This window comes from Pseudorasbora parva, chromosome 21, assembly GCF_024679245.1.
Source record: "Pseudorasbora parva isolate DD20220531a chromosome 21, ASM2467924v1, whole genome shotgun sequence".
NCBI lineage: Eukaryota > Metazoa > Chordata > Actinopteri > Cypriniformes > Gobionidae > Pseudorasbora > Pseudorasbora parva.
This window is the reverse complement of record NC_090192.1, coordinates 3,502,002-3,524,036: the sequence shown is the minus strand read 5'-3', so window position 1 is coordinate 3,524,036 and position 22,035 is coordinate 3,502,002. Positions and strand designations below refer to the sequence as shown.

The 22,035-nt window shown below is 39.6% G+C and overlaps 2 long non-coding RNA genes across 2 annotated transcripts in view; one reads left to right on the top strand and one right to left on the bottom strand.

The window, feature by feature from the left end:
• LOC137055928 (uncharacterized) overlaps positions 1-21,007 on the top strand; it is a 68,806-nt gene extending 47,799 nt beyond the window's left edge. Inside the window, exons 2-3 of the long non-coding RNA XR_010900127.1 lie at positions 18,665-18,933; positions 20,884-21,007. This is a non-coding gene — a long non-coding RNA (uncharacterized lncRNA). The remainder of the gene's footprint in view (positions 1-18,664; positions 18,934-20,883) is intronic.
• On the bottom strand, positions 6,333-9,837 carry LOC137055990 (uncharacterized). Its single transcript, XR_010900152.1, has 5 exons — positions 9,602-9,837; positions 8,401-8,493; positions 8,207-8,322; positions 7,977-8,071; positions 6,333-6,991 (listed from the first exon to the last, which is right to left on the bottom strand). It is a non-coding gene; the product is annotated as an uncharacterized lncRNA (long non-coding RNA).
• Positions 21,008-22,035: the final 1,028 nt, after the last annotated feature.

The following is a 22,035-nucleotide window of genomic DNA, read 5'->3' as shown; positions in this document are numbered from 1 at the left end:
AACAGACAAAAGTCATTAAGACCTGCCTTTATGACTGGGCTTTCTGAGGCTGCCTCTACAGAAGGCCATGCTAGCAGTGAAAAGCTGTCAGGACGGTCCCCTGAGCCAGATTCTGTTACCTTCGGGGGACGACTGGCGAGAGAACATGCTAATTTGACGAGCTGCTGCTACAAAACTGACAATTTGGAGAACTATTTCAGCACTTATTATCCTGCACAAAGCTCAGTGGCAACGGCTGTGGAGATGTTTTGACACGCTGCCAAAATACAGTGTCATTGTGCGGAGGACTGGACATATTTCAGGTCGGTCCGATAGAGCGACGCTTAGCGCCAGTGTCACGGGATGTGTATGCTTCTCAGAAGAAGTTAAGCTTTTTATACTTAAATTAAAGTAAATCTGAAATTTGTCACTGAAGAATGAATCATAATCAACATTTGGCGAGTCACAATGGCTTCATGATGTTAAAGAAGCAGATGTTGGAGTTTTCTGGGGTTCAGGTCATGGGACTGGGACGCTCATCGCAGAAGATTCATTCTTTTCCTTATTGATCCATTTTTTATTTTAATGTAGATTTATAATTTAGGCAGATTCGTAACATATTTAGTTGATTGATCTCCTTATTTAGACTTATGCTCATATTTAGTTCTCATTTGCGCCAATAATTCTGTCCAGTGACCCTGTCTTACACCGACTTCTTTATCGAGGTGTATCTGGATAGTCATATGCCTCAATTTGTTCATTGCTGTTATGTGTCCAATCTTTCAATATGTGCTGGTAGTTCATGTTGCAAACACCAATCTTGGCTGAAAACCACCAGAGTCTGGCTTTTGTCCAGCTGTCAGTGTTTAGAAGACGTTTCCTGTTCGACACACACTTGCTACAACACAGAACTGGCACAGACCAGTTAATGATGAGAGTGGGGCAAAACACACACACACACACACACACACACACACACACACACACACACACGCACGGACTTTTCAGGCGTAATGGTTTTTATACTGTACAAACTGTATTTTCTATCCCCTTACACTGCCCCTGCTCCTAAACTTACCCATCACAGGAAACATTCTGCATTTTTACATAAAAATAAAATAAAATAACATAATTTAGTATGTTTATAAATCCATTTACATTGTGGGGACCGCTGGTTGGTGATCTCAGATTTATATTACATTGTGGGGACATTTGGAAATTTACTGCTCAAATTTGTAGTAGTACATATGCTACAAGAACATATTTCATAGGAAATTAATTATTTATTTTTTTCCTTTTTTTATTTTAATGAAACTTTGAAGTGATGTGGCTTTTAGCTCATTTCGCAGACTCCTAAAGTTAACAAAATGAACTTCTAGCAGATTTACCGTCTTTCTACAGGCGTCCTTTTCACATGCTCTTCAGACATATGCTAAATAATGTCACCCGTCTCCTCTCAGATTGGGATCGGACACGGAGACACGCGCCTACCGCTAACCCCGTGAACCCACTTTATATTAGGTGGCTTTAACTACTATGTACTAACATTGTAATTAATCATTTGACGCAATGCACTTCTTGTGTACATACATGTCTTTACATTGTACTTACATTTTAAAAAAAATACCTGCATGCAATTACATCTGTAATTAATTTCTGTAGTTACATTTGTAATTACACAGTTGGCACTCCCCTTACACCTAACCCTACCCTTAAACTGACCCACACACACCAGACCTGACCCTAACTTTACCCTTAAACTGACCCACGCCACCACACCTGACCCTAACTTTACCCTTAAACTGACCCACACCACCACACCTGACCCTAACTTTACCCTTAAACTGACCCACACCACCACACCTGACCCTAACTTTACCCTTAAACTGACCCACGCCACCACACCTGACCCTAACTTTACCCTTAAACTGACCCACACCACCACACCTGACCCTAACTTTACCCTTAAACTGACCCACGCCACCACACCTGACCCTAACTTTACCCTTAAACTGACCCACACCACCACACCTGACCCTAACTTTACCCTTAAACTGACCCACACCACCACACCTGTCTCTAACTTTACCCTTAAACTGACCCACACACACCAGACCTGACCCTAACTTTACCCTTAAACTGACCCACGCCACCACACCTGACCCTAACTTTACCCTTAAACTGACCCACACCACCACACCTGACCCTAACTTTACCCTTAAACTGACCCACACCACCACACCTGACCCTAACTTTACCCTTAGACTGACCCACACCATCACACCTGACCCTAACTCTACCCTTAAACTGACCCACACCACCACACCTGACCCTAACTCTACCCTTAAACTGACCCACACCACCACATCTGTCCCTAACTCTACCCTTAAACTGACCCACACCACCACACCTGTCCCTAACTCTACCCTTAAACTGACCCACACCACCACATCTGTCCCTAACTCTACCCTTAAACTGACCCACACCACCACACCTGACCCTAACTCTACCCTTAAACTGACCCACACCACCACATCTGTCCCTAACTCTACCCTTAAACTGACCCACACCACCACACCTGACCCTAACTCTACCCTTAAACTGACCCACACCACCACACCTGACCCTAACTCTACCCTTAAACTGACCCACACCATCACACCTGACCCTAACTCTACCCTTAAACTGACCCACACCACCACACCTGACCCTAACTCTACCCTTAAACTGACCCACACCACCACACCTGACCCTAACTCTACCCTTAAACTGACCCACACCACCACATCTGTCCCTAACTCTACCCTTAAACTGACCCACACCACCACACCTGTCCCTAACTCTACCCTTAAACTGACCCACACCACCACACCTGACCCTAACTCTACCCTTAAACTGACCCACACCATCACACCTGACCCTAACTCTACCCTTAAACTGACCCACACCACCACACCTGTCCCTATCTCTACCCTTAAACTGACCCACACCACCACACCTGTCCCTAACTCTACCCTTAAACTGACCCACACCACCACACCTGTCCCTAACTTTACCCTTAAACTGACCCACACCACCACACCTGTCTCTAACTCTACCCTTAAACTGACCCACACCACCACACCTGTCCCTAACTCTACCCTTAAACTGACCCACACCACCACACCTGTCCCTAACTCTACCCTTAAACTGACCCACACCACCACACCTGACCCTAACTCTACCCTTAAACTGACCCACACCACCACACCTGACCCTAACTCTACCCTTAAACTGACCCACACCACCACACCTGTCTCTAACTCTACCCTTAAACTGACCCACACCACCACACCTGTCCCTAACTCTACCCTTAAACTGACCCACACCACCACACCTGTCCCTAACTCTAGCCTTAAACTGACCCACACCACCACACCTGACCCTAACTCTACCCGTATCCCACCTCAATATCAGCAAAAGGGCTTTGCAATACAATTTGAACACAGTGAATACATTGTACTTATTTTCTGATGTAAGTACATATTACTTAAGGCCACCTAATATAAAGTGGGGCCAACCCGCCCCTAAACCTACCCTTCACTGGGGTTTAGACAAAACGTACACATTCGTATGAATTAGCCACCTCGTAATATACGTACAAACTGGTCGTGAGATAACGTTGAACATCCCCTGACAGGCCGCAGACAGACACACACGTTTTCAATGGCTTTCGTTTCAATGCGGCGCACAGCTACTGCTGTGGAGAACGGACGAGTGGCGGTGGATCAGTTTCACTGACCTCCTGACATATACCATCTTTTGCATGCAACAATTCAAGTGTCCAAATGAATAAATGTTACACAATCACATTTTGTTCAGCAGCATCAGTGACATTGCTTTTACTATGTCTTTTTAAATGGTTGCTCTGTGGCACCAAGTGGCACACTGTCAGACAATACGGCAAAATATATAATGGAAGAAAAAAATCATTTTGATGGCAACCAGGTTAATTTATTATTTAAAAGTATCAACAAAAATAGTTTTAAAATGGTTTAAAACTGTGTAATCCAATAATTTTGTATGCTGTGTATATTTATGCTTGCATTGCACCTTTGCAACATGCACTTTACTGAAAGCAATTCTGTACAGCGCTGTTTGTGAGGAGTTATTGCATATGTAGAGTCTTCCAAATGATGTTCCACGAAAGCCGGTGTGCTGCCTATTGATGGCAGTGGCGCCACCAGGGGGTGGCCAGGGTCAACTGACCCACACCACCACACCTGTCCCTAACTCTACCCTTAAACTGACCCACACCACCACACCTGACCCTAACTCTACCCTTAAACTGACCCACACCACCACACCTGACCCTAACTCTACCCTTAAACTGACCCACACCACCACACCTGACCCTAACTCTACCCTTAAACTGACCCACACCACCACACCTGTCTCTAACTCTACCCTTAAACTGACCCACACCACCACACCTGACCCTAACTCTACCCGTATCCCACCTCAATATCAGCAAAAGGGCTTTGCAATACAATTTGAACACAGTGAATACATTGTACTTATTTTCTGATGTAAGTACATATTACTTAAGGCCACCTTAAGTTTGGTCAACGCTGACCAAACCCTGGCCACCCCACTGGCCACCCCACTGGCCATGGCGTAGGTTTAGGGGGGGACGCTAGGTACTAGTCCCAATCAATATTTAGAATAACCAAAATGACGCGTCCCGTATCAAACCAATACGGACGTGATGCACAAGATTGCGTTTTAGCGGCGCTTTGCTGCCATAGCGACGGAGTCTCGAGAACATGCGCTGGAAACTTGCGCGTTTTTTTAAAAACATGTCGAGCTCGCGTCCACCGTTTGAACGCAAGAGGATTTCCAGATATAGGGCTGAATAGAAAAAAAGGTTTCATGAGTGGGTCTGTCCAGTAACTTAAGATGACCCCAAAACAAACTGCACCCTTTGCAGAGAAGCATTTCAGTGTCTCAGACTGTCTGACTGAAAGCATGCGATGACAGACACATCCGTGAACTAAAGGTAACGTTAGGCCTATTGTTTTTTTAATGGATAATCTAATATAATATTCCATACATTATCAGAGCTTGGCAGACTTATTTTTCTAGACATTAGAACGGTTAATTAATAGATTATAGCCTAATTAATGTTATCAATTTATCATTTAGCAGTTTGATATTTAAAAAATATTTAGAAATAATTACATAATAATATAGTCATAATAGTAAATTAATAAAGAGGATTAAACATTTTTGAATTTCAGAATTGTCAGTAAAGTGGTTATTGGTTCAGAATGACTGCTTAAAGAGACAGTGCACCCAAAAATGAAAAATCTGTCATAATTTCCTCACCCTCAAGTTGTTCCAAACCTGTATGCATTTCTTTATGTAGAATACATATGAAGACACATTCCTACCATGGAAGTCAATGTTGCCCCCAAAAGCAAACATTTGGTTACAAACGTTCTTCAAAATATAGCCTATTCTTTTATGTTCAACAGAATGAAGAAACTCATACAGGTTTGGAACATCATGAGGGAGAGTAAATGATGACAGAAATTTCAATTTTGGGTGAACTATCCCTTTAAAGTACACCAATACAGGCTACTAAAGAGATCTTTAGAAATAAATAAAATAATCAAAAGTAAAATAATTTAAAATGTGTTCTGTTGCAAGTTTACATACTTGATTCCATGTTTGTTGTTGAGCTGCTGTCATTGTTTCATTGTCACTCTTATCACTCTTTAATTGCCAAGTTCATAAATTATTTTCAAAAACAGATTCAAAACTGATTTTGAAGAAAAAAACATACACACAAAATAACTTATTTTCAATATAAAAGTGATTGTGGACTGGATATTTTTTGACCTTTTATCACAGTCTTGGACATGTCAAAGATTAGTAACAACACTGGCTTTGATGCATTGTTAGTTTGTGTGCAGCATCAGATTTACATTGTTTTAATCCCTCATTTATATGCAGTTATTATATTCTATACTAATGCCAGAAACTAAGCTTCTTTTTTTTTAGCACAGGCCTATCTAAAGGGTTAATGGTGCCACCTGGTTATCAACTGTAAAAAATTACACATTTTACCCCTTCCCAAAAGGGAAAACCACCAACAATCAAGAATGCATGAGTATATGGTGTCAAAATGTGCACTGTAAAAAAAAAAAGTTGAGTTAACTTAAAAAAATAAAGCAACCAGCTGCAAAGCATTTTTGAGTTTACTCAACTTCAGTGGTTGAAGTTATGCCAAATCATTTTTGAAAGTTCACTAAACTTATTTGATTAAGTTAATTATACATTACTCAGTAAGTCCATCTAACTACCAGTCCAACTCAAAGAAACAAGTTAGCCCAACTTCAGAGGTCTTGAAGTTCAGTAAACTCAAAAATGCTTTGCAGCTGGTTGCTTTATTTTTTTAAGTTAACTCAACGTTGTACTTTTTGTAAGTTGGTTCAACTTTCTTCAAATATCTAACCCAGATACTTGTGTACCCACCACATTAAGAATCCAAATGCAGCCAGAACAAATCACACTGAAAATACAACACAATACAAAATACATTGCCATCATTACAGAAAATTTTTATTGACAATTCTGCAAAACAGCATTTTCTGTCTCCAATAGGTACATTAGAAGGTGATGAACTTCTACTCCACTCTTCAATATTTATAAACAAAAAAAGATTATGCACTAAATTAGAGTACAAATTGAAATAAATAAATAAATGCTCAACCTTATGATTATCCATAAAGACTGCAGCAATTTTTTTAAGGACCAGACTCTTGCTGAGCACTGGGGGTCAAGAACATTAAACACTTTTGAAAAAAATATTTAGTAACAATTGCAGCAAAGGTATTGCACATTACCTGGTCCAATCTGCTCTTAGTACTACAGAGAGGCACCTTATATTTGGGTTTGAGTGGATGGTGGCATCATTTTCAAAGATGGTTAAGATCCTCATCTTCTCCCTTTATCCTGGCTCTATGTCCTGCAATAGAAATAAGCATAAAATTAGGGATTTTCCAGTGGACCACAGTGTGTTCAGTGTGTTCCTAAACATGCTCATGTAACTTTATTTGAAAAGTAAAGGTGGCCCTGATTATAAAGGGTTAGTTCCTCACAAAAATGAAAATTAGACCATGATTTAATCACCCTCAAGCCATCCTAGGTGTATATAACTTTCTTTGTGTCAGAGTTATATCAGAGTTATATATTAAAAAGCGCATTTTTACCTACCCATCCATCAGCTATTCTATCCATCATATAACTGCCCCACACACAAGCGCATGTTGACTTGCATACCGTTGGAAGCTAGATATTTTAGTCTATACAGTTTTAAGTATGGATATTTTTCTTACACAAACACGCTACTTCGCTTGAATGAATGAATGAATGATACACTTTTATGATGGATAGATGCACTTTTATGGACTTCAAAACAGAAACCACCATTCAATGCCATTATAAAGCTTTGAAGAGCCATGATATTTTTTATTTAACTCTGCGTATATGAAGAATGTCCTATACACCTAGAATGACTTCAGGGTGAACAAACCATGGGCTAATTTTCATTTTTAGTTTACCTAACCTTTTAAGCTTGTTCAAATTCAGCCATTGAACTAAAACTGATAAACATAATATATTTCCCAAGCCCAAACACTGCCACACCTGAACCTGTGCTGTTAGAAGCCATTTCAGCATTGATGTAATTACAATGCTGATTCAACAACAACTTGTTGAATTTGTGCTCTCAGATGAAATCAAACTGATCACTGAGAAAGATTCAAATATGATTTTTCAATTTAGTATTTTTTACCATGATTTGTACCCTGCTTTCGTCTCTTTACTCTGCCTTTTGGCTGACAGAGAGCAAATGATAAGTTTGTATACCTAAAAGGACCTGATAAACAGCTGAACAGGTAAAGTATTTCAGGCATGAGTGTATATGCTGATGATGACACACATCATCTTACCAGGCAAGTCTTCAGGATGTTTCCAAACTTTTCTCTTATAAACAAAGGTCCCTCTGAAAGTTGTGGCCTTTCTTTGAGCAAGTACAATGGAGTGACTGAAAGACAGAAAAAACAAATATGGAACAAGTTATATCCAAGTTATATCCTAAGAGAGGCATGGGACTTAGCTTGACAGAGAGATGACACCATTCAACCTTTAATCAAACATATATCACATGCTAAACAATTACCTGATGTTCATGTTGGTCTAGTAAGAACTTCATCTCATCTCCATTCTCTGTACAACTAGATGTGTGTTCATCCAATGAAGGGAAAAGGTGCTCTCCTGTAATACTCAGCACAGACCCTGAAAAAAACAAAAACATTGTTATAACAGTAAAAATTAAGTGTACACTTCATTTAGATCTAAAAATAATAAACTCACCTGATCTTTCAAAAGGTCACATTTTTTGCACATCTGCCAGATTTTTGTCAGTGCATCACTGATGTTTGATGTTGGTGCTTTTTTTTTTCTTTTCTAAACAGGACAAATACAAAAACAAACGCAAAAGCAGTTACAGTATGTTAATTTATCATGTAGCATTACAGAAATGGAATAATAAAAAGATATTACAACCCAATGCATAGTCTTCACTGTATTAATTAAATATAAATGTATTTATAAAGATACAAAAGAGCATTAAGTGATGTTGTCTTGTTGTTTGAGTAACAATATATACACAAGACGGCAGGTACTTACTGCTTTCACTTTAAGAGCTAAAGCACATATCAAATACATCCTACTAAAACATCTTGGATTCACTAAATTATTTATGTTCAATTAAGACATAACCTACTGTGTTTAAGGTAATGCTACCCACTGTGAGCTTTTTGACAAAATTGGGTATATGTTTCACTATCAAATTGCAATAAACACAAAAGATTAGCACTTACATGCTGTCTTTAACATTTTTAACATCATGCACGTCCTTCTTATTCTTTTCTCGTTCAAGCATGTTTCCTCACACTTCTCTAAGTTGTCAATAACGTTGAAGCTGTAACTTTTGGCGCGCGTTAATCAAAACAAAACGGTGTGCATGCGTCTTGCGGAAGAACATTGTAGTCGGAGCTACTTCTCTCTGTTTATGTCTATGAGGACGAGTCACGCCGAAAGTATTGTGCTACTCCGCATCGACGCCGACTGAGCTAAAATAATCCCAAAATAAACATGGATTATAGGTGTAGCGTAATGATTCAAAATAAGACAAAAACACGGTTTAAAAAATGGATTCATAAAGTACTTGCTCATTGTATCTATTTCGTCAATTTTGAACATAAAAAAAGTTTATTACAAAGTGAAGCTTTAAATAGACGTTACTGTGCTACGTGTACAATCTCTAGCAAAATAGGCCTACATTTTATATAGTCTCCATTAAAAATATAGTCCATCCAGCCATACTCTAGCTGTATATGTTGATATATACCTTCAAATGTTAACAGATTGCTAACAGGATCACCGAACATAACAGATAACAAACAAGATAACTAATCACCACATGCTTTAGAGTTTAGTCTTTTAACATTTAACAAACAAGGTGTGCCATATATGTAGCTTAAATTATTCATAAAGCTTAAAGAAAACTTACCTCAACCAGATGAAATCCAGTCCCTTCCAAAGCGTGGTTGAAGGAGGAAACCCCGTGCAAGATACAGCGCTGACATTCTGCGCATGCGCGATGACGGGAAGTTATGAATAAATTAAAACATTACGTTTTCTCAACTTACTTGTTTGTGTTCAGTGGACGACATATTAGTAAACTTGCAGTGAAATCGTCCTTATAAGTAAACTCAACATTGTGGTCAAAAATGTGTCCACTCAACTTAAAATCTGAAACTGAGTAAACAATTTGCAAGTTGGATTTTTTACAGTGTGGCTATAATGGAAGTCAATGGGGCAAAAACAGGCACGAACAGTAAATGAGGGAGAAAAAATCTGATGCTGCACAAAAACTAACAATGCATCAAAGCTAAAGTTGTTACTAATCTTTGACATGCCCAAGACTTTTATATATATATTTTATATTGAAAATAAGTCATTTTGTGTGTATGTTTTTTTTTTCCAAATCTGTTTTGAAAATAATTTATTAACTTGGAAAATAAAGAGTATTATTATTTTGGTACTGGATAATTTGAACTGAAGAGCCTCATAAATTAATAGACTTATGCCCGTTAGTCAACAATTTCAAAAGAAGTTAACGTTAGAAGACGAAGACTACTGGTAAGTAAATAAGTCAAAAAATATTTTTTTAGTAAAAGGCGACGGGGAATTATGTGTCGTGACGTGCTGCAGGCCGGTAGAATAAAATTCTGAAATTATGGTTTCTAGTTTTGGTGTGCCACCCCAAGATTTTAAGTGGCCCAATCTGGCCACCCCTATGAAAAATTTCTGGAGGCGCCACTGATTGATGGAATAGTCTGTGAGGCAAATCAGATGGTTTTGGAGCACTGATAATGTGGAAGAAAAACATTTAACTGGACAAGTTGACTGTTAAAAGAAGCACAAAAGATTTGTGCAATGATCTCAGGCCTTTCTTGCAATTATCCATATCACTAAGGCTTAAACCTGACAGACATCAGGACAACCTAATCCTGATGTATGCATCCACCTAAATGCACGCAGGCTGCTATAAGCTTCTTTTCATCTTTGTCTAAAAGGAACATTAAAGTCTGAGTGGCTCTGTGCAATTTCCTAAAGGTCAGTTGTGATGAAAGCCCCAAGAGCGCTCCAAGGGAAGTTACCTTGAATTGAAAATATTGGAGGTAAAATCGTCCAAAATGTCTGATTTTATTATTTCAGATGCACCTGGTATTTAAATCATATTATTGGACACAGTCTGTTAAGAATACTGAACTTTTCAAGAGCGCTTGTTGGTGTGCCCACTTCCACGTGTTATGTTTTATAATAAATGACGACAAAAGGCCCTTTTAATTCAGAAAGCTTATTTTAGAGTTTGAGGCATCTGGCTAGGTATTGCAGGATTAAAAACAATGATCTATTCAGACTTTATGTGGCAAAAAGAAGAACTCCACCCACTGCAAATCTGGCCATATTGTCATTTTCAGTTGATATGAAGTTTGATTTCTATTCTGAACATTCACCGTAAAACAACTTGATTTTCAGCGCTGCTGAGTTGACACGCTATACAGCAAGCATTGAGAAGTAACTACTGTATATAATTTACATCCTCACAGCAGAACCGAGGAAAAATCCTTCTATATTAATGAGACATGCTTAAGTATAGGTTTATATTTTCAACCGCAGACAAAATAAATGGTCTATGTAAACTTGTACGGGCTAGCGGACTAGTGCTCCTTTCCAAGGCATTAAGGGAGCGGCCTTCTCGACCTGTATATTTGCACAGACCTTTTCTCTTGTGATGTCATTGTAACACTATAAACAGTTGAATACTTTTTTTTTCACGTTCAAGTGACTGGTCGCCTGTGGGTTGTTACAATGCGAAGGCGGTCGTTTTTGAGTGACTTGGCCTGGTGTATGTCCCTGGTTCCTCGCACTTCCACACTGTTTGCTTTTTCTTGAGTTGTAAAGAGCTCTTGATGACTCCTGTGATTGTGTTTTTAGGATATGGCTAGGCTGAATCTAAATGAGTACTTTCTAATCTGCCATTAAGTGATTTGTGCCCTGCAGGATGAGGGTAGATAGCATAGAATGGGTCAGATGACTCATATGCAGAGATGCTGGCTACAATTAACTTTAAAAACACACTATGCTCAAGGGCTCAAACTCATTAGTCGCTTACTGTTTGCTTTCTGAACAGGCAATAGTATTGAAATATACTTGTAGCCAACTAACGTTTCAAAAGATCAGTTTAGGCTGTAGGTTAAATTAGGAGTAGCTTGCAGCTTGATACGATACATTTTCAAGATACCGTCTCTAACATCAGTGTGTCTAATCCTGCTTCTGGTGGGCCACTGTCCCACATAGTGTATCTCCAATTCTGAACCAGATAATCAAGGTCTTCAGGATGACAAGGATGCATTTAAATGCTCCTTTAGACATACATTTGCCAAACTTCCCTAAGCACTTGCCCTCAGGGGGATCCTTACTTCCATTTTGAAGTATTCCAAGAAAAGTTTATATGGACAGACCCTCAACCACTCGATGGAGTGAGTCACGTCATATGTACACTTCAGACAGATATATCACAATGCAACACCTAGTGCCGTTTCTAGGCATAGGCAAACTAGGCGGTCGCCTAGGGCGCCAACAGCTGGGGGGCGCCAGTGAGCCCCCGCCCCAACAAGATTTTTGTTATTTCATATATATTTTATTATTAATATTTCGTACTTTTGCTATTTCGAGGCATTATGATTAGTTGCAATTATTGGAGTGAAGTCGCCACTATTGGCGATAGTGGCGCTGCTGTAATGAGATCATGTAGAGGGCGGCAGGGAACGTTGTCATCCATGCTTTAGTTTCATCATCATGAAAAGGTCAAAGCCATCAGGGGCTCAGTATCGTAAAAAGAAAAAAGAGGAAATATAAAAAAGAAAGCGAAATATACAGGTATGTTATTCTACTTATTGGTTACTTGTTCTCTACTAAGCTGGTCGCTCTATCATAACATTGAGCAACGTTTGGGGGGGGGTATGAACCTTGCCTAGGGTGCCTAGAAACGGCCCTGGTGACACCATTGTGACATCACAGAGGATCACGCTTAATTTACCCCTAAACATAAGGAAAATAATGTAACTGATAAATCTACTAAATAACGGTCTCAACTGATCAAGGTAATCAAGGGCTCAACTCTAGGTTCACTTTCCAGCATAATGTAGACCCATCCCTAATCAATAGAGGCCTTTTCACAGTTCCTAGAGGCGAAAGTACCCACTTTATGGCCCGTTTGCACCGCAGGAGCTAGGAACGATTTTAGTTCTAGGAATCTTTTGGGGGAATTAAATGAACTCCTACTTCAGAGTAGGATTTTACCCAGCACGATTGGCTGAACGCATATGAAACACTACTACCTGCCATTTTTAAAAAACAAAAAAAGTGGTGTACACAGATTATCAGCTATTTACTCCACAAACTAAAAGGCTTTTGCACCAGAAAAAGCTTTTCATAGTTCCTATAACTATTGGCAGAAGTATTCCTTGATTTTGGTGTGTTCACATGATTTTAGTTCTAGGAACTCCTTTTGGGGAAACTAAATTAGCTCCTACTTCAGAGTCAGATCTTACCCAGCACAATAGGTACTAACAGTCACGTAGGAATAAGCAGATTGGCCGAACGCATGCAAAACACCAGTACCAGCCATTTTTTAAAAGCTGTCTACAGCAGGCCTGCTGTACTCCTGTAAATAACTGAAGCCTCCGCGCCTCGAAAATTACACTTTAAATTACACTTTTCCCCCCAAAGTTAGTTTATGTCATTGTAGGCAGTTTTTATCACAATGATTTCATTTCATTTTTTAATAAGTTTAGTTAGTTATTTAATGCTATAAAAACGGGGGGTGTGTCCTCATGATTGACAGCTGAGATCGACGTCTTCTCTGAGTGAAGTTGTCCCTGAGGCACTAACAGGCTTTTTTTGGGGGGATTTTTGGGAGCAGATTGGAGCTTTAGCTTTAATTTCTACATTTCCATAACTGTTTATTTCACACCAACATAATTAATTGTTCTGCATCTGTGAGAGTGTGGGCGGGCTTTTGATATCCCGACTGTACTTCCTGCTCTCTTCTGCGCAGACTCGGTCCCAAAATGTCAGCGCCGTGCGGGGCGTCTGAAAGCTTCAACTCTAGTCAGCGGAAACGGATCAAGTCGCGTCGTCCATATTTTTTACGGTCTACACACACAGATTATAGTTTATAGATTACCTACAGAAAATAACTCTACGAACATGGAAAACACTGATAGATGAACCTCTCAACCTTTGCACTAAAGAGAAAATCCAACGCAACTTAAGCTGGGCTCAGACTAGAGGAGCTTTTAAATCCAAACCGATTGTGAAATCTGGTTACATCACTTACATAAGGAGATTCTTCACAGATTTTTTTTCTCTCAAATCTCAAACATGCACACACAAGATATTAACATTTTTGTGCATCACACACTACAATATATCATTAAGATGATCATGCCAGGACGAGCACCTCACATGATCTAATGGGGAAGTGGATGGAAACATGTAGGCCAACATAGCAGATTGTGATGTCTCAACGGGTAATGTTCACATTTGCAAGCAGATTTCTACACTCACCCGGTGTGTTCAAAACCGAGGTGATTTCTACTCAGCTCTTCTCTTTGTCCCTACGATTGTCACCATTGATCCATTGATCACGTTTTCAAAGACACAAGCAGTCAAGTTGTAGTAACACTCCTCACACCGCCATCTCTACTGTTCAACGTACCTGCACACAGCAGTTTATTTCATGGTCACTATCTCAAAAGTGCTCTCATTCACTTTTCTCATTGGCAATCCTAAAAGAGCTGATGTAATCATCCCGATTTAAAATGCTAAATATCAAACATGTTTGATATGATTGGGCCCAATTTTTGTGAGAGCATGATTTGATCTGTGAACATCGGAAATGATCAAGGTCCTCCACAAGATTTTTTCTCTGATTCTTGGGAGGGGAAAATCTGGATAAATTGGCCTAAAACTCTTGTAGTGGGAGCCGGCTTTACGTCACTTCAGAGTTCAGGCTGGCGGTGTGAATGCAAACAGGAACATTTTCCTAGGGGAACTTTTAGTTCTTGGGGAACCACCTTGGTGGCTAGTTCACAACTGCAGCTAATCAATGTCTTCAGGATTGCTAGAACGTTACAGGTAGCTGAGTTTGATCAAGGTTGGAGCTAAACTCAGCAGGAAAGCGAACCTCAAGGGCCAGAGTTGAGAACCACTGGCTTAGGACGTTCCAATCCAACCAATTGCATGGCGTTCGCCAGTGGGCACTCATGCAACATAAGCTATGACACACACCTGAGAGGAAAGGGCATAAAGTGAAGTGGAATGCAGCCTTAGAAAACTCAGATGTGGGTGTTTGGGGGCAGGTTGGAGCTAAACTGTTCAGAATAGTGGCCATCTAGGAGCAGGAATGGACACCTCTGAAAAGCAAACTAATAAAGAACCAATCTTTCTGATCTCCTAATGATTTTTCTATGCTTAAATAATTAAAAAGTACAACAAAACTTACCATTCTAAGCCACACAAAAGAAGAGGGAGAATTACAATAAATGCCATATGCGGGAACATGATTCCACCCTTGAATTGCAGCCAACATCCACTTTTATGGGCCGATACTTGTGTGTTGCCAGTTAACGAGATTCTGCGTCTGTTCCATCCAATGACAGCTTCATCAAGAAGGAACACAGCATGGACAAAATGTGACACATATTTTGCACATGGCTTTTAGATCTTGTTCATCTTGAACAGCATTTGTGAAAGTGAAGCCCAAAGGAGAAATATTAATTATATTACAGTCATCAGCAAGTTAATTATATAATTATGTATTCTGATTATTTATCATACGTTCTTCATCCCCCAAAACTTCCCATTTTACACTTGTATCTATTTACGCGTCAGTCATTTACTGATTTTATGTCTCCAGCTGTTTTCATAGAGGATGCTAACACTGTGGTCTTAAGCATTGCCCATGTGCTCTGCAGCAGGCTGGGCATTATAATCATATGACTGTATTTTTTCCATATAAACATCAAGTTAGCTGTTCCAGTAAACTCTGCCCGGTGTCTTCTTATAGGTTTCCGTCATTCTCTAGGCTCTAACCTCTTGTGTTGTTAAGATGAGGCGTTTCAGTTCATCTCCATCTGACCTGCGCCTCCTGAGCTCAGCAAACCTCCGTCCCCATAGTGGCCACTGTAAAAGTCATAGTGCATGGCGTACTGTGGTGTTTTTGTGGTCCACATGCTCATTTGTGTCATTGAACACAGACAGGAAATACTTTTTTTTTTAAAATCTTTTTGGCATAGGCAGCCGAAGATTTTCATTCATCCCAGTTCCTGGGACAGGACCATCCAGAAGTGTGTAATTTGAAATCATGTATTCATAAACTCACAGAACTTTTAAGCCAATCACATGCACAGCAAATGTCATGTGACTTATTGCTCTGGAGCCGTAGGATAATTGGTTGAAGGTGCCGCAAGAAAAAATTGTGTCCTCTACAAGATGGCCAGCGGAAAGATACTATTTTATCCTTAAAGTTTGGCCAAATATGGTTGTAGAGAAACTGTTTAACCCCTAGAGGTCAGTGATCTCACCGGCACAACCCACTTGCTTTTTTTTCTTATCAATGCAAAGGAAACTCAAAATAATCAGTTGATTTTGGTATTTCCTGCAAGTGTTGTACATCATTATAATCTGTTCAGTTTCTACTTTATTTGTTTATAGTCACAATAAAAACATGTTGTGCTTTTTACAAAATAAAGAAACCAAACATGATGCACAATCGGCAGCCTCTTTCTCAATGAAGTTCATTCTGATACTCTTCACAAAATTAACTGTAACTTAGTGAATACTTGTCACACAAACATAAGACATATGTCTAAAGAAATGTTGAAATATCTTTTCGAAATTCTTTTGAAAGTCAAATACTGACGCAATCCATGTCAGTATCCCTGTCCGCATAAACTCAAAAAAAACACGTCAAGTTTAGTACATGTACTTTTAATCATTTTGAGACATGGCGAGGAATAATCCCGGAATAATTTCCCTCAGAAGAAAAGCTTTAGTTTCCAATAGCAATGGATCCAGCCGAAGATTGTGAGGAAAGTTTATTCTGTTAGTATCTGTGAATATTAAACTGCAAAAATACAGTTTAAATATGAATCATGCTGCAACATAAAATGTCATAGACGTTAGAAAAGATTTCTTTGGCCTGTTTTGGACAGATTATGAAGTGCTTACAGTAAAAGAGCCTAGTATTAGCCTAGATTTAGTATCCCTAAATCTTCTGTTCGCGAAAGAAAACTCAGTTTATCAGTTGAAATACATGGCTTTAACCCGTTGTGGTAATTAACATGTTAATTTACATTATTAGTTAATATAATATTTTATTAAGGAATTAATACATTATAACACATTTAACTAATAACAATTTAATGATCACTTAATCTATTAATCGTAGAATCTCCAGTAATCATTCATAAATGGGTTAGTTCACCATTAATAATACATTAACTCATGATTATCTGTGCATTAGTTAAGCATGAATTAATGCATATTAGTGCACCCGTATTTTATAGTGTTACCATTTTTTTTTCTGTATTTTTGATCAAATAAATGCAGGCTTGATGAGCATGAGAATTCTTTCAAAAAGATTAAAAGTAGTAATGTGTCCAGTCTTTTGACTGGTACTGTATATTATTTAAATATAATAGGCCTATAAAACATTTTGTTCACATGCTGTGCAATATCAGCAATCATGTTTTATGTTAAGAGTGGACATTATATTAAGGTTAATACAATAGTTTATCCTATTATCAATATCCTCACAGATGCTTTTTTCTTTTTTCTTTTTGAGAATCATAGTGACCTGATACTGGCCCACATAGGACATTGTGCCGTTGGCTCTCACTTTATGTTGTTGACTATATATTTTAAATACATATTTTTATATTTATTATATGTTTTGTCCTGTTTTGTCCTCATTCTTATAGTTCTCTCTCAGTCACATTCCTGACTCACAGGCTCATTCATTATGCGGCTCATTATGTGTTTTTTTGTCCTCTCAGGTGTGAATCACAGCATTATTCATGATCTGCAACAACATCCATTAGCCAGAATACACATAGTCCTAGGCCTGTCGTCAGTAACTATCATGAGTCCTACACCAAAAAAGTGTTCTGTATTCTGTACTAAAAATTTCAAATATAAGATGCAGAGAAACATGCTTTTTTCGACACATATTAGCAGAGGCTAAAGCATCGGGCCACATTTAACATTGTTCTGCAATTTTTTCAGGCAAAATCTAGGAAACTATGTGATCGGTAAATTTGCATAAGAGCAAAAGATTGGGTTCAAGTTAAACATGCGAATATTCTCCATTAACCTAAAGAATGCTGCTTGTATTTAAAGTGACTTCATTGTGTGTTGTGCTTCATACATGACTACACTATTGATACTAGACCATAGAGCATTTCTTCCTGCAAAATTTCATAACAATTTTGGCAATGTGACCGCACATTCACCCCCCAAATCTTAACACCATTACATATTTAGTCCCTGCTGATAGATGTTGTAATTACACCACCTGTGCCCTAGAAGCATTGTTCTCCAATTAGACATATGGCATTTATGGTTCAGGTGAATGGCCTAATAAAAAAACCCATATGTGGCACGGAAGAGTGCACATTTCAACCCACACACTTCCAAAGTAAGTTCTATTTTTGAATTTGTAATTTTCAGTAGCAAACATAAAGGCACACGGGACCAGCAGACAACATTCTGCTCACTTTCCCCCTGATACATCCTCCATGTGGATGTTGGACTTGGTTTTGCTGTTCAGCCACAAACCGGCTGCTGTATATATCTTCTCAGTCCTGACAGGCCCAGCAGCTGCAGGCAGTGCAGGAGGTTGTTTTTATCATTGTTTGATGTGTCCACCCACTGGGGGCACAGCGTGATGCCATGACAAGCAATGTAATTGGCTGTGTCTTCCTCCGTCTCTCCTAAGGTGATGTCTGGATGCCAAGCTGTGAGGACTCAAAGGTGGCCTCCATTTCCACATCGACCCCCACAGCTTGGACCTACTGGATCCTCTCTGGCTCATTGAGTCACATTCAAGAGCGGAACCGAGATGGAGAATGTGAATGCACTGTAGTTTTAAGAGAGAGAGTTGAAGAGAGAAAATAGACTGTCATCGGAGCATTGAGGCAGAGTTCAGGAGGTGCTTCCAGAGTTATCCTGGCTTTGGCATCAACACAAAGGTATCTCCCCATGAAGGTGAGGGTAACTCGATACACGGGAGCTCTATGGTGTTTTCCATTTGCATGTCTTACAAGGAAAGGGAACTAGTCCATTACGGTCACGCGTGCATCGTGCTGATCCAAACGTAGGCCAAAAGAAATCAATCAACTCTTCTCAAAGGTCAGCCTGAGTTTGAAACAATGACCAGAAGTAATGTTCTGGAACTACTGTAAAGATGGCAGTCTTGAAATAGCTAAATGTTTTAGCTTAGCACAGACCATAAATTAAGCCTTTTCAAGACTTTTATAGACAAAACAATGGCTGTGGCGATAGTTCCAAAATATATTGAATTACTTCCTGCACGTTTCACAACATCTTTAAAGTAAAAACGTAATTTGAGAAGAGTTAAAAGCCTGTTATGAACACGGTTAGTTCCAGTCCTTGATTCTGATTGGTCAATAACTGTTTTATTCCCTATAAAACGATGACAATGACCGCTTGACCCAACGGTTCTGTGCATCACTGCACAACATCCTTGGCAGCCATGCTTATCAACGTAAACATATGTTTGTTCTCATTGATATTGTTCATTGAAGCTTACTGTATTGTGTAGAGTAGAGTATTATGCGAGAGAGATTGAGTGATGAGTGTATTACCTGTGTTCAGATTTAGCATATTCCTTCAGTTCATAATACAAAATCTGTTGAATGTCTGCTTCGATAACATGTCCTTTTAACAGTTAAGGAGTTTTAATGTGTCCTGACACTGACAGCGCTAGTCAAAGCATTTCTCAGTTTTGTGTCTTGTTCCCCAGTAGACAGTCCTTTCAATATAAAAGTCTTTGCTGTTGAGGGACTCACTCATTAAGCCTTTGCTGCCATCTAATTGTGTAAAAATGTAACATCTGTCACTGTTTGCGGTCGGGGACTATTTTTGCCATCGTAAGGAAGTATTTTGGTGATTTTACAAGTTGCATTTATACATATATTTTGGCTTTAATGTTTGTATTGTGTTGTAACTGTTTTATTAAAGCAATAAGCCCCATGAAGCCATGGTTTAAAGTGAATTTATTACAGCTAAGGGCACAACAACGGCTAACTAACACAGCTTAACACGAATCTTACTTACTTGGTTACTTAGTTCCTCCCATGCCCACAAGTACATAGAGCGACAAGTTTTCCATCGACGTAAATCCTACGCAGTGGCTGCGGGTTCATCCCATGACGTATCAATAAATGTAAGATAATTTACAAAAGTGCAGCACAAGGTGATATGGTGGGCGACCATGTCCGCAACATAGTTGAATCCAGTTAGCCACTTAAGGGAGGCAAGATATGTCCCACCAAACGGAGCCGGCATTCTGTAACAATGACGGCTGTCCAAACTCGGTCCTGGAGGGCCGCTGTCCTGCAGAGTTTAGCTCTTGCTTGCCTCTACACACCTACTGGAGGTCTCTTGTATGCCTAGTGAGACCTTGATTAGCTGATTCAGGTGTGTTTAATTGGGGTTGAAGCTAAACTCTGCAGGTCAGTGGTCCTCCAGGAGCGGGATTGGACACCCCTGAATGACATCCAGCCTGTCGAACTCCATACTACTCCATCGTAGCATCATTTCTTTCGGATTTGGTCAGAGTAGTGTATTTTGAGGATACGTCTGAGGAAAGGCGAAAGACATTTACCTTGTCCTGAACATGAGCCGACATGCTCCAGGTTTTCTGGCGTAGAGACAGGACAATGGGGTCATATAGCTGAAGTTTGACTTTGACAGAAATGATCGTCGATGGCCATATCGGCTGCAGCCGGCAAAAGACAGAGGAGGCTTTTACAAAACTGATACAAGTTTCCGATTCAGTGTCTCCGTTCCTGCAGATAATGCTCTCAAGGTACATGAAGCTATTTAAGACCTCAAGGGGCACCCCATTGGTCTGACCAGGTCTACACGGCATGGACTTTTGGCGTTCATTTCTGCTTTTTTCTTCGATTTCAGCATTCATTAGCAACCCATCCTACCCTGGTTCCTGGGTCAGACGTGTCATGGCTTCTTCTTCCTTCTTTACTCATCTTCCGCAATTAGTGCCACACCGTCCACAAAGTTCACGTCAGACAATCGGTCAGCCCAAGGGATGCCGGCTGCAACATAGTCAGTTGAAATCCATCACTTCGAGAAACAGTATGATGTACAGAACACATCCTTGTTGGACACCCGTCTTGATGACGAGAAAATATGAATCTGGAAATGATTACATTGGTTTGTGGTATGTATTTTGCCATTTTGGAAATGAAATGTCTCGTGAGTGCAGCTAAAAGGTAAATGCTCTACACTAAACCCAATGCTAAACCTAACTGATAGAGTTAACTAAAACAAATGTGATTGCCATTTTTGCTTGCTTCTACAAGTCTTTCAGCCCTTTTATTGTGACTTGTGTTTCATGGAACTAGCACCGAGCGCTTTACATCACAAGAGCAGTGCTGTACCAGGTGAGCGACTAAGCGAGTTTGCTTTGAGAAAAGAGCTGGTTATGTGATGCAAACTTCACAATGTATTAGTTTAGAAAGCTTGCATGATAATAAACGTTTTTTGAGCTCATAACATGGCATTATGCAAGGAACCATGCAAAAATAAGTCTTTATTTGTCTATATTCTGTCCCTGGAATCCTAATTGGTGGAATAAAATTGGTTGGTGTTTTATTGCCACTTGAGTTCATTTCAGGGACGTTGTGAAAAATGTAGAGATTTTTTTTTTTTTGGGGAGCATTTTTTTTTACTGATGTTGTGGTGAAATTAGGAATTTTCTAATCCCCACGTAATCAACACTAAGGCTGAGCTGGCTAAAAATGCTAGGTGCTCTGCTGAAAACGGCTTGCTGTGGGTGCATCAGAGGGTTTTGGCAGCGCAATGTAAAGTATTTACTCTGGCTTGTTTTGTTCCGTTCTAATGCTTGTTGTTCTGCTGACGTTGTTCACACAGGATGTGGCGGTTGGTCAGTTTTGTATTTGTCCCGACCCTCCTTGGCTGGGTAAAAAGTGACAGTGATGAGTGTTGTGTTTTACTCAAAGTTAAAAAAAAAAAAACGCAGTGCACTCAGCGCTTGAGTGTGAAATAGATGCTCAGTGCCTCAGTTACACTCCTGCCCTTCTA